Source organism: Bicyclus anynana, chromosome 17, assembly GCF_947172395.1.
Source record: "Bicyclus anynana chromosome 17, ilBicAnyn1.1, whole genome shotgun sequence".
Classification (NCBI taxonomy): Eukaryota; Metazoa; Arthropoda; class Insecta; order Lepidoptera; family Nymphalidae; genus Bicyclus; species Bicyclus anynana.
In genome coordinates, this window is record NC_069099.1 from 6,610,550 (window position 1) to 6,624,075 (window position 13,526).

A 13,526-nucleotide genomic window follows, 5' to 3' on the forward strand; every position below is an offset into this window, starting at 1 on the left:
CGACTCTCGACTACTGAACCGAATTAGCTGAAAATTGGTATTAAGATAATTTGTAGCCTGGATTAACACATAGGCTACTTTTTATCCCCCGAAAAATCCATGGTGCCTGAGGAATTCGTGAAAAACTAAATTCCCCGCGAAAAAAGTCGCGGGCGTCCGCTAGTCTATACTAATATTATGAAGCTTAATATTATAAAACTGAAATATTAAGTGTTTGTTTGTTTGTTTGATTGATCGCGCTAATCTCAGGAACTACTGGACCGATTTAAAAAATCTTTCAGTGTTAGATAGCCCATTTATCGAGGAAGGCTATAGGCTATATATAATCCCCGTATTCCTACGGGAACGGGAACCATGCGGGTGAAACCGCGCGACGCCAGCTAGTACATACATATAACATAAAATAAAAATAGGGAAGTTTAGTAACCATTGAAATAGGCTGAATTCAATGTTTACGAGAGCGCGTGAAAGCTGCATTTCCAAATAATCTGTTTTAGCGAAGGTTAAATACACTTTGGCGCAGTGGGTTAGCTGATGCGCTAAAACAATTAATCACGAATGTACATCCGATACATGATAAATGCAAACGTTTACACCGGCGCGCTCACTGAAACATTCACTTTATTCATTGCATTTCAATCAATTCCACTGACTGCCACTGTTTGATACTTTATAATTTATAGCCATTAACTGTGCTTTTTTATAGAACGATATTAGCTGCTGTGTTAGAATGCAGTACACATATTAAAGACAAGCGGACGCCCGCGATTTCGTTCGATAATAATGAGTTTTTTACCAATATTCTTTCTCCCCAACAAAACATTATATTGTACAAACTATAATAAGTCTATTGTCGTTCCCACAACACAAAGTCTTGCTACGATCCCTGTCTGCTGGATAGCGAAAGGAATGTAGGCTATAAGTCTGGGCTTTTTAGCTCTACAGGACCTAAAATTTTAAAGAATCAGATTGCCAACTGCTTGACATAGGTCTCAATAGGTCTCATGGTCTTCCAAACATCAGTCAGTCATCAGTTTGCTGGATGCAGGCGAGTCAATCACCTGCATCCATCGAATCCCTGCGATTTGCTTAATGTCGTCAGTCCACCTGGTGGAGGTCGGCCAACACTGCGCTTTCTAGTGCGGGGTCGCACCTTGGGACCCCCAACGTCCATCGGCTCTTCGAACTATGTGCGCCGCCCATTGCTACTTCAGCTTCGCGACTCGTTCAGATATGACGGTGACTTTGGTTCTTCAGCTGAATTTCTCATTTCTGATTTAATCACGCAAAGATACTTCTAGCATAGGTAGCTCGTATCTATGAGCTCCTAGTACAGTATTATAAGTCCTTATAATATAGCTACGTAGGCAACCTTAATCTAATGCATCTTTGTATATATCCCATTGTTACGAGTAAATGCAAATTATTATGCATGAAGATAAACAGTTCCAACTCTTTGTCAATGTTATATTCAAACAAAGGAATCATCAAATAAATACTAATGCTGTAATCCCAGGCAATTCAACACTGTCCCAACGTCTTCAGGGAAGAAACACCGCATTTATAGTGCATTAGGAAAACCATTCGCTAGTCAGGGCTTCCACAGAGATTTACCGTCCTTATAGTAAGTATTCCTTTAGCTTAACACATACAAACTCTACGTGAGACTGAGTTATTTTTAACATTTACAATAATTTGATGCAAGTGCCAAGTATTGTTTATTCTGGGCAAAGTTTATAATTCTGACATTAAGGGCTGTATTTTTATCTATGCCGATAGCTCTGAATCGAAAAAAAAAAACGTGTCGCAATGCATTTTTGCATCTAAGAAGTGCTTGTCACTGTTATTAGGAGGAAGCATAATAGGTATTCATCTGGTAAAAGAGCAAAAAGCAGATTCTAATTTCCAATAGCCAATAGCAAAATGTACGTTACATAAAAATTAACTCCCATTCTCTTTGTGCTGGCCCGATGGTACTCGGCGACCATTATGATATTCGTTTAACGAGATAAAGCTAATTGCAGGAATCGGTAATGAGCACATTATGCAGACGACATGAAACCAATCTGTGTTTCAAATTTAAGCTGATTTATACGTGCTGATTGTTCTGAATAACAATAAAAAATGTTCGTTGCATACATTGATTACTGACTCGTTATTCTAGACTGGTCTAGATATGGAATATCCTGAGTTAATTTGTTTTTTTTTATGAGTGACTAGCTAACGCCACGCGGTTTCACCCGCGTGGTGAATAATGTATGCCTTCCTCGATATATGGGCTATCTAACACTGAAAGAATTTTTCAAATCGGACCAGTAGTTCCTGAGATTAGCGCGTTCAATCAAACAAACTCTTCAGCTTTATAATATTAGTATAGATTGGCTTCTATCATGCGTTATGGAAAGCAGTGTAACTCTGTAACAATCACTCTCCTATATTTTATCCCATTTAAGTGGGGTCGGCAAAATATGTCAATCTCTTCCTTTGTCTGGTGGGAGGCTTCGGCCCTGGCTAGTTACCATACTAACGACAAAGACGTACCGCCATCGATTTAGCGTTCCAAAAGGGGTTTTCATCCTCCTCCTAATAAGTTCGCCCGCTTCTGTCTTAGATTGGATCATCACTTACTGTCAGGTGAATTTTGGTCAAGGGCTAAATTGTAAAGAATAAAAAAAAACACTCCCTTTACATACATGTCCTCTTTCAAAAACTCCAACAATCTCTTCTTTGGTCTTCCTCTCCTCTTGTGTCCTTCCTTCCACTTGCAATTTCAACATCTCTCTAATGACGTTTTTTATAACTCGCAAGTGCGAGTTTCGTATTCACTTCTATCTCTCTCTGTTTAACACGATACTTTAGAATGAGAAAGATAGAGTCAATTCGAAACTCGCAATTGCGAGTTATACAAATCATCGTTAGAGAATAGCCATGCAGCCCTGCAAATCATCAGCCCTTATACCCTTGAGAGTGTAGAATATAGAATCGTAGTTAGTACATTTGATACTTAGCAAATAAATAAAAGGCAACTCTAAACGAACGGATTACAGGAAGTAGGTATTTGCTTTGAAATTATTCTCCAATACCACCGTAATGGCATTTGGGCACGTGACTCGACTCGGGGCAGGGAGAGCTCGTGGCTAAGGGTTCCCGCACACGGGCCACCGGCCACAACCGCAAAACGCCACTACCGGCATATTTCCTGTAGTTTTCATACATTTTATATGGACTCGCCGCACACGACTGACGCCGGTGGCCCCCACATGTTACAATCGTCGCTGCTCGCTTCTTGTGGCCCGCACCGGCCACTAAACGCCGCCACACGCCACTCGCGCGATTATGATACTGCATGTAGGGTTAATAAAGTAGCAGCCACCGACCAAAAGTGTAGACCACCGGCCACAAGTGCCTGTCGCGCTTCAGCTACTTTTGTGGCCCCTTCTTGCTTCTTGTAGCGGAGTTTGTGGCTGTTGCGTATGGCCCGTGTGCGGCGACACTTAATGTTTCCATAGAACCCGATACTATTTCACTGACAATATCTGATATATTTTCATATTCATATATCTTGAATAGAATAAGTATTACATTTTAAATAAGCTAGATCATAGGTTTTCAACCTTATTTAGCTCACTTCTTTGAGAATAGTTCGTTATCCAAAGCGCGAAATTAATCAGGCTCTGATATGATTATAAGATAAAAAAAATCTCTATCGTCTAATTTATTGTACCTAGATAAAAATGTTAAATATTTCAGTTAATTTTCGTCTAATTATATGAATTTTCAAACATGTAATAAAATTACTTTGAAAGTCTTCTATTAAAGACTTTTTAATTTAATCTACCCACATTTCTCTTATGTGCCATCATTATATCCTTTAATTTTTCTCGGGGTTCACTGTAGCCTACTGAAAATTCTGAAAGACCGATTTACCTCCATGTCTTTCAGAATTTCAAATAATCATTGGATTTCAATGCGTTTTAAACAATAGATTTTTCATTATTCAAGAGAAAATAAAGTAATCATTGAAAAAAAATGTTTTAAACGTTAAATTAAGAACGTCATGATTCAGGGGATTCCACGAGGGCAAAGTTGCGGGCATTCGTTTTGTTTTCTACATCAAAATCTCTTTTACGACTTCTAACGTATTGCATAAAGCACAAGGTTCCGTTAAGGTACCGAAAATCTCCTTTACGATTTTTAACGAGTCGCATTGGGTTCCGTGGCTAATTTAATTCAGTTCTAACATAGGAGTCGTTTTACGTAATGTAATGTTGGATAATTCATTTCCGCAAGTCGCAGCACAAGTGAAGAAATGGGTTCCGCTCATTTATCTTACTCTCGAGGGCGTGACTCGGTTTCGCTTTGCGTTTTAATTTCGTGCGACTTTTTAATATAATGTGAATATTGTAAATAACACAAATGTATAATGTATTTAGGGGCCCGCGATAGCTAGACATACTTCATTTTGAGTGCGTAAAATTAACTGGACTATGAAAATGCTTTTATAGAAATTCATCTTCTATGAAAGCATTCAACAAGAACATCCTGAGATGTGAAATTTTCGAGACATAAGATCTTTTTAACAAAAATTCAATCGACTTCCAAAACTTACTTGGGTTAGGCCTTTCTTCTTAGAGGAGAAAGAGTCTTAGACCCACCAGGCTGTTTTGATGCGGGTTGTTGGGTTGTCCTTTTCCGTGCTTTTGTTTATCGAAAGATCAAAAAATAGTCAGATCGATCAGTTAGTCGGTAGCTAGAAAAAACTATCCTGTATTTTTTTTATTAATTTATGAGTAGGGTTAGGCCTTTCTCTATAAGGGAGAAAGAGTCTTAGACCCACAAGGCTGCTTCAATGCCGGTTGTTGGGTTGTCTTTTTCCATGCTACTGTTTATCGAAAGATCGGAAAATAATATAGATCAGTAAAAACATATTAGTCGTCTTACATTCAACCCTAAACATTATTAAAAACTGGTTGCCGGTAGCTAGAAAATGAATATTTAACTTCAATATTCATTATAAAGTTATAAACGCAGCACTCGATATTAGAGCAGTTAAGCTTGTTTTCAATACTTTAACTAAGCAAATTTCTTAAGCTTGGGAAGCTTGCATGAGGAAACTGGACCGGTAATTTATCTCAAACAGTTTGTGAATTACTTGTAAATAATGCGGATAAGGAGTGCATTTTTAACCCTTAACTGGCTACGCTAAAAGAAAAATTGTAACTGGGGGTTATCCAATAAAGAAAATATGCATGACAATCAACAAAATTGTATACTATAGATATACGTAAAAAACGTACTTAATTGGAACTTTTAAATCACATACTAGGTAATTCCGTTGCATTAAATAGATAAAATAAAAATATTAAAAAGATAAAGTTGTTATTTAGATAACTCGGATTTTGTTATATTAGACAGCTGAAATTTGGCACAGCTATACATATATATATATATATAAATATCAATTACGTTTATAAACTGGTAACAAAAAATTTAAAAGAAAATGAATATTGGTGTTCTTTTCTACATGTAAAGTCACAATGATTTTTTCTCGTCTATCCCATAGTGATAAAGTGCTCATTTTATCTACGGAATCCTATACAGCGCGTGGTCCCATCCGCACTTGGCCGTTTTATTAATTAAAATGTTAACAAATTTGCAATATCAATAACGTCTATAAACTGGTAACAAAAAATTAAAAAAAAATGCATTTTTGGTATCTTTCCCTACATAGTGAGGATGATTTTTTTCTCGTCTATCCCATAGTGATAAAGTGCTCATTTTATCTACGGAATCCTATACAGCACGTGGTCCCATCCGCACTTGGCCGTTTTATTAATTTAAATGTTAACAAGTTTGCAATATCAATAACGTCTATAAACTGATAACAAAAATTTAAAAAAAAGTGCATTTTTGGTATTCTTTCCCTACATAGTGAGGATGATTTTTTTCTCGTCTATCCCATAGTGATAAAGTGCTCATTTTATCTACGGAACCCTACACAGCGCGTGGCCCGACCCGCACTTGGTCGTTTTATTAATTTAAATGTTAACAAAGTTTGCAATCTCGTACACTCATAATTTACTCATGGCTGTTTTTATTTGCAAACCTTCTAATGAACTCTTGGCACCTGTTTAGTGAAGCGAACGTTTCCGAGTACTCAGCCATCTTGAGAGCTGTTTGAAGTGAGACGTTCAAAGCAAGGCGTCGAAATAAATCGATATACAGTGGTAGTGAATTTATTATTGCATACTGTTCGACTTAATAACAAAATCCAAATCCCTGTTAACGGAAAGCTATAAAGGTTGCCATTGACGGTCAATTATGTATTCAAATCAGTTTATTGCAAGTGAAAAAACTAGTGCGAGTAGAACTCGCGTCACGAGGGTTCCGAACGATGTTAATCTATCATGTTTTAAAAACTGACCTGAAATTGTATAGACTACAAGCCCTTGACCAAAAATTACATGTGAAATGAACCAACATGAATAACGCTTAGAAGGCTGTTACTATATCAGAAAATGACTCTGAGCACTATGCCGTCAACTTCTGAGCGGTACAGTGAAAAGTAAGGCTTGCGACCCTTAAATTTCGACTCCTGCGCTGGAAATATGTACTGCGTTTACGGGTAAAGTATCTGTATATGTGTACAAAAGGAATTGCACAAATGCCGTACAGTTATAAATGCAAAATAGATATTTTGCTTCTGCAATTGTCAACGAATTTAAATTTGTTCTGACTTCCGGCACCACCATTTTAGTACGGCACTAGATTTTAGACATTTATTTTTATTTATCTTTAATGCATCATTTGTACTTGAGAAACTCCATTCACTAGCGTATTCACCACTGTACCGCTCAGAAACGACAGCATAGTGCTCAGAGTTATTTTCTGATATTATAACAGCCTTCTGAGCGTTATTCACGTTGGTTAATTTCACAGGTAATTTTTGTTCAATGGCTTGTAGTCTATACCTTATTATTTAATTTTCAGGCTTATTTGTTTCGTTATATATTTATCTAAACCTATAATAATTATTACAATAAGTAGTATATATTAGTATGGATTTAACAACACTTAAAATAAGTTTTGATGAATAGGTTTTATACTAACATAAATTATAATCATCATAACTAGCTATTACATTTGATATGGTCACACATTTTTTTATTTTTCATCTTGCCCCCCAAAAGTGAACATAATATTCAAAAATTTCAGAGTTCTGAAGTTTTCCGGAAATTTTCAAGTAGTAAGCTAACTTCTGTATTTTTTTTTCAAAATTTTAGGTTTAGTGGTTTTGAAGAAAAGTGTTGTCAATTTTCGTCGTTTTTTTTACATTACTTGGAAACAATTTATTTAATATTTATAAAACTAATCACACTAATATTATAAAGGCGAAAGTTTGTGTGTAAGTGTGACAGTGTGTAAGTATGTTTGTTCCTCTTTTACGCTGCGGCTACTGAAGCGATTTGGCTGAAATTTGGAATGATAATAGATTTTACTCTGAATTAATACATAAGCTACTTTTAATACCGGAAAATCCATGGTTCCCGCGGGATTTGTGAAAAACTGAATTCCACGCGGACAAAGTCGCGGGCGTCCGCTAGTATAAAATAAATATACAAAATGATAAAACTGTACCTAAAAACTTAACATGTTTAGCCTTATCTGATTAAAGTAAACCCCATATACCTATATATTATATGAATGAGTCTACAACAAGTCTAATACTAGTTAGATTTCCGTAAGTCCATGTAAGGAAAAATTGCATTTTAAAGACAACATCGCAATATGATATAGTTGGGAGGAAGCGGGTGGTTCCGCAGCACAGTTGCATTTGATATATGCCGGAGCGAAGATAAATTGCATTTTGATTCTCTCTCCCACTGCATGAAGTGTATGGTGACTTATGGCTTTAAAAATAGTATTGCGTACTGCTGATAAAATATGGGATATTCAAAACAAATTCAAAATGTGTTACGTATACTAGTTTATTAACTGACCGACTTTTGTGAACGACACTGATCGTGTGTTCATGTCATGCACATCGCGAGCAACACACGATCAATTTTATCAGACGTCAAGCCGTTAGCGCTTCAGGCATGTGATATTACTTGATCGTCAGTGACATTATATCCAATCCCAGTGGAAACCATAAAGAAGCATTAACATCATCATCATATTAGCCGATGGATGTCCACTGCAGGACATAGGCCTTGTGTAGGGACTTCCAAACATCACGATACTGAGCCACCTGCATCCAGCGAATCCCTGCGACTCGCTTGATGTCGTCAGTCCACCTGGTGGGGGGACGACCAACACTGCGCTTTCTAGTGAGAGGTTTCCAGCACCTTGGGACCCCAACGTCCATCGGCTCTTCGAACTATGTGCGCTGCCTATTGCCACTTCAGCTTTGCGACTCGTTGAGCTATGTCCGGTGACTTTGGTTATTCTGTGGATCTACTTATTTCTGATTCAATCACGCAGAGATACTCTTAGCATAGGTAGGTCGTATATCATATCTACCTAATAAGTATGAGCTCCTAGTACAGTTCTATAAGCAACCTTTATCTAATGCATCTTTCGCTATCAACCCATATTCGGCTCACTGTTGAGCCTGAGTCTACTCTCAGAATGAGAGGGGATAGGCCAATAGTCCACCACGCTGGCCCAATGCGGATTGGCAGACTTGACACACGCAGAGAATTTTGAAAATGACCTGGTGGGGGGACGACCAACACTGCACTTACTAGTGCAGGGTCGTCATTTTAGCACTCCGGTATCCCAACGTCCATCGGCTCTTCGAACTATGTGCCCCGCCCATTGCCACTTCAGCTTCACAACTCGTTGAGCTATGTCAGTGACTTTGGTTCTTCTGCCGATCTCCTCATTTCTGATTCGATCACGCAGAGATACTCCTAACATAGCTCGTTCCATCGCTCGCCCTCGCCATGACATTCTACAAGGTTTAATTTCGCGACTTTTATATGGCTTCTACTTTTTCATTTTATTAAATCCAGAAACGAGTGTGATGCGAATAAAAAGCTGTGTCGACACTCACTAGGTGTAATCATATTTTTCTTTCTTTGCGAAATAATAAGTGATAATCTGATGTAAGTTCTCATGAAAAATTTTAGTTAAATTTTAAAGCTGTTTATTTAACGAGTGTATTAGTATTTTATGTACCTTTGAATATATATGAATATATGGCCATTGTGTGTCAGTTTGCAGTATAATTATGTGCTAAATTATGCTTTTAAAAGGTTAAAATAGGACTATCACTAACACTAAATTAGACAGTCGAAATATTCACAGATAATTTGTTTTTGTAAAATGACAACAAATTAAAAAAAAAAATCAAAATAAAATAAATATTTAAGGGGTTTCCATCTCAAAAAAGCGGGTTTTCGCCGTTTTTTTCTATATATGGTACGGGACCCTTCGCACACAAGTCTGACTCACACTTGGCCGGTTTTATTTAAATTTAATATTTCCGCCTTTTTTGCGGTGTATTATGAGTAACCCAAGGGTCAGTGTCGGTATCACTCCGACATGACGGAATAAATAAATTAGGCCTCTCCCAGCGACCCTCCTCAACCCGTCCCGACAAATGGAACAATTATGCATCCTTTTGCGGTGGACACGTATTTATTATTGACGTAAAAAGGTGCGCTAAGCGTGGATACACACTAACTACATTCCGTTATACTCAAGTTTTACTTAACTTACACAGGTACATAGCGGGCGATGGAACGAGCTATGTTAGGAGTATCTCTGCGTGATCGAATCAGAAATGAGGAGATCCGCTGAACAACCAAAGTCACCAACATAGCTCAACGAGTCGCGAAGCTGAAGTGGCAATGGGCGGGACACATAGTTCGGAGAGCCGATGGACGTGTGGACAAAGTGCTGGAAAGGCGACCCCGTATTAGTAAGCGCAGTGTTGGCCGACCCCCCACCAGGTGGACTGACGACATCAAGCGAGTCGCAGGGATTCGCTGGATGCAGGTGGCTCAGTATCGCGATGTTTGGAAGTACCTACAAAAGGCCTATGTCCTGCAGTGGATGTCCATCGGCTAATAATTATTATGATGATGATGATGATGATGATGATGATGATGACGATGATGATGACTTAACTTACCTACTTACATTTATTTGTTAAGAGCCGTGATAGCCCGGTGGATATGACCTCTGCCTCCGTTTCCGGAGAGCGTAGGTTCGATTTAGATCCGGGGCATGCACTTCCAACTTTTCAGTTATGTACATTTTAAGAAATTAAATATGACGTGTTTCAAACGGTGAAGGAAAAATATTGTGAGGAAACCTACATATCTGAGAATTTTCTTAATTCTCTGCATGTGTAAAGTCTGCCAATCCGCATTGGGCTAGCATGGTGGACTATTGGCCTAACCCCTCTCATCCTGAGAGGAGATTCAAGCTCAGCAGTGAGGTGAATATGGGTTGATAATGAACATGATGATACATTTCTTAGATGCATAAATGCATGCCTAGCCCATAAGGACTCAATATGAACTTTTCTCTATGCTCAAACAACACTGCTCGTCTAGCACTGTATAGCTCTAGTGTAGAATAGGCCTTATTAGGTCACGGTAGCACTGTGACGTATTTTAAACCTAACTGTCAGTCAAGTCTGTAATTCCCACCCCACAGTCAGGTCAGTTGCAAATACCCTGGTGAATACTTTATTAGCTCTTACTGGGAATCAAATTTGAAATGCATTTCAATGTTGACGGCTTAAATTGTATTTATTCTTGGTTCTTGTGCCTTTTTAGGTAAACCTACTCGGAATTGGCTATTAGAAAGGGTTGAATTGTTAATATTAAAATAATTATTAGTAAAATAAAGAGTTTTTGTGCATGTGGATAGTAGTTTTCTTAACAATAAATAAACAAATAAATATTTGGAACAACAGTAGTCATTCCAATATTAATTAAATGCTTATTACAGTTTGAAAAGTATGTTCAGAATATACTTGAGTATATACTCACTTGTATATAAAAAAAAACCAGTTACCTCCTCGCCCGGGATAACTGCACCGCAAATCTCCGAGTTAAAACTGAACGTCTGTAACACGAAATACTTACGTTTATTATTATACTTACGTTATGTATGTCCAGGCAACTCGTACGAAACGATTTCTGCATCGACGCATCCACATTTCTGATTCGCACAGATTGGAATGCCTTTCCGGCGTTTTTGTTTCTGACACTTATGATTTAAACACCTACAAAGCAAAAGTGAATAGAAAGTGGGAACTTCTTTTAGGTAAGCGCGCTTCAACTTAGAGCTCATTAATGCTTTCCATCAGGCTTAATAGTAGTCAAGCGCAAGCCTATAATGTTAAAAGTTCCTAGATTAAAGGCGGTATTAACATTTAATATTTACGTTACTGTAGAGGGGAGGTATCAGTGTTGTTATAAATAAGAGGGTATTTGAACTTAGTTGTTTGTTATGCAGCGTAGACACCGTCACGCTGCCAGTCGCGTTAGCGATTTTGTGCAATAATGTTATGTGTTATAATTAAATATTGTATAAAAACACTAACATACTGTCCAACAACTCATGTCTTTAGGTACACCATACGTAATACTTATCGAGCTGAAGTTATAAAATTAATATACTGTTAGAAGGTGAAATGTAAATTAATGATTGTGGAGCGTTCTCATTATTATATTTCTCTTCTGTTTCCTAAGAATACTACCGTTTTAGCGTATAGCATGTTTGAATGTGTTTGTATAAGTGACTTGCGTAAATTATACAAGTATTATTACGTAATCTGCTATTATTCAAACCACGTCTTGAACAAATTTATCTTTGTCCCAAATAAGTAATATCTAAGACAAGAACAAAGCTGTGATTTTATCTTTACCTTTACGAATGTAATATTATAGGCGTAAATGTTCAAGGTAGCGCAGACATCAGACATTCTCAGATTGCTTAGCCAAGCATACGCTATATTTCATAATGAATTCGACGAACTCTTTGGCGCTGTTCGTAATGTTCTAGTTTTCGTTTAGAAGTCCTGGATTCCCAGTTTCGCTCAGTTTAGGATTACTTATATATTTTCTATATTGACTCAGGTCTGATGGCCGACATTGCCCGTCAAAAAGAACAATTGCAATATGTTTAATCTTACTTTATCATTAATAAAATCGGCTTAGTTCCTTGCTGGTTTTTTGTTCGATTTTAATTAGTCACAAATAAAAAACTAAATAAACGGGTTTTTATATTAATATAAAAGTTCATTCATTTTGAAAACTCCCTGAAAACATTTCAGGTAACTATAGGTAGGTAGCCCCAATTTACTGGAGTATTTTGTATTAGAAACATATATCAGATTTGTGGTATTAGGAACCAAAGATGAAAATAATACTAAATTTGAAGTTTTAGATGAAAAGTTTAGGTGTAGACATATACCTACACCTACATTAGTTGCTAACTTACACTTATAATAAGTCTCGATAACCATAAAAAGAAAAATAAGTTTTGTCGTTAGTCTGCGTTGTAGATGCAAATATTTGTATGTATCATGAAACGGTTACACGCAGTTCGCTGAAATGGAGCGATCAAAGTTAATAGTTTTGACTTCGTTGGCAGTGTTATTACTACATGGAAGTTGCTAAAATACATTTTCACTTACATTATTACGAGTAGGTAATGCTCTGTAATATAGGTACAAACTGATAGTATCCTTGAAAGTCTGCATAGATAATAGATGTGTATTTAGCAGCTATCGTCGTCATCAAGCCATATTCGGCTCACTGCTCATTTCTCGGTCTCCTCTCAGAATGAGAGGGGTAAGGCCAATAGTCCACCACGTCGGCCCAATGCGGATTGGCAGACTTCACATACGCAGTAAAATAAGATAATTCTCTGGTATGCAGGTTTCCTCACGATGTTTTCCTTTCACCGATTGAGTCACGTGATATTTAATTTCTTTAACACACAACTGAAAAGTTAGGGATGCATGCTCTGGACCGGATTCGAACCCACACCCTCCGGAATCGGAGACAGAGGTCATATCCACTGGGCTATCACGGATTCTTCTTCTTCTTAGCAGCTATGGAGCGGTAAAAGTTAGTGTTTTTATAGTTAATTTATTTTGAGAAGCTTCTTTGGCATTGTATTGCATGTAGTGATTATAGAACGTTTCTACAGTTTTATACACCAATGCACTGTATGTCAACTGTCTACTGTAAGATGTTTGACTTAGACTCCGCGCCACGAAACAAGTCCTGTAGACGCGGCGCTAATGTCTTAATGGCGCTCATTATAAGGTAATGGCGGTCTTATTGTCATTTGTGTAAGGCGCTGCCAATTTTCGTTCGGGTTTTAGCCGCAGGCCTTCTTTCGTGGCGCGGAATCTACTACGATTGTAGCAAGAGAACACATAAAATACTAAAGCTGACGCTTACCAAGGTGAGCACCTTGCCGCTCCACTATATCGAAAGCCAAACAGATTCCCGAATGTAGACAAACTACACATGGAGGATTTATGAATTCAT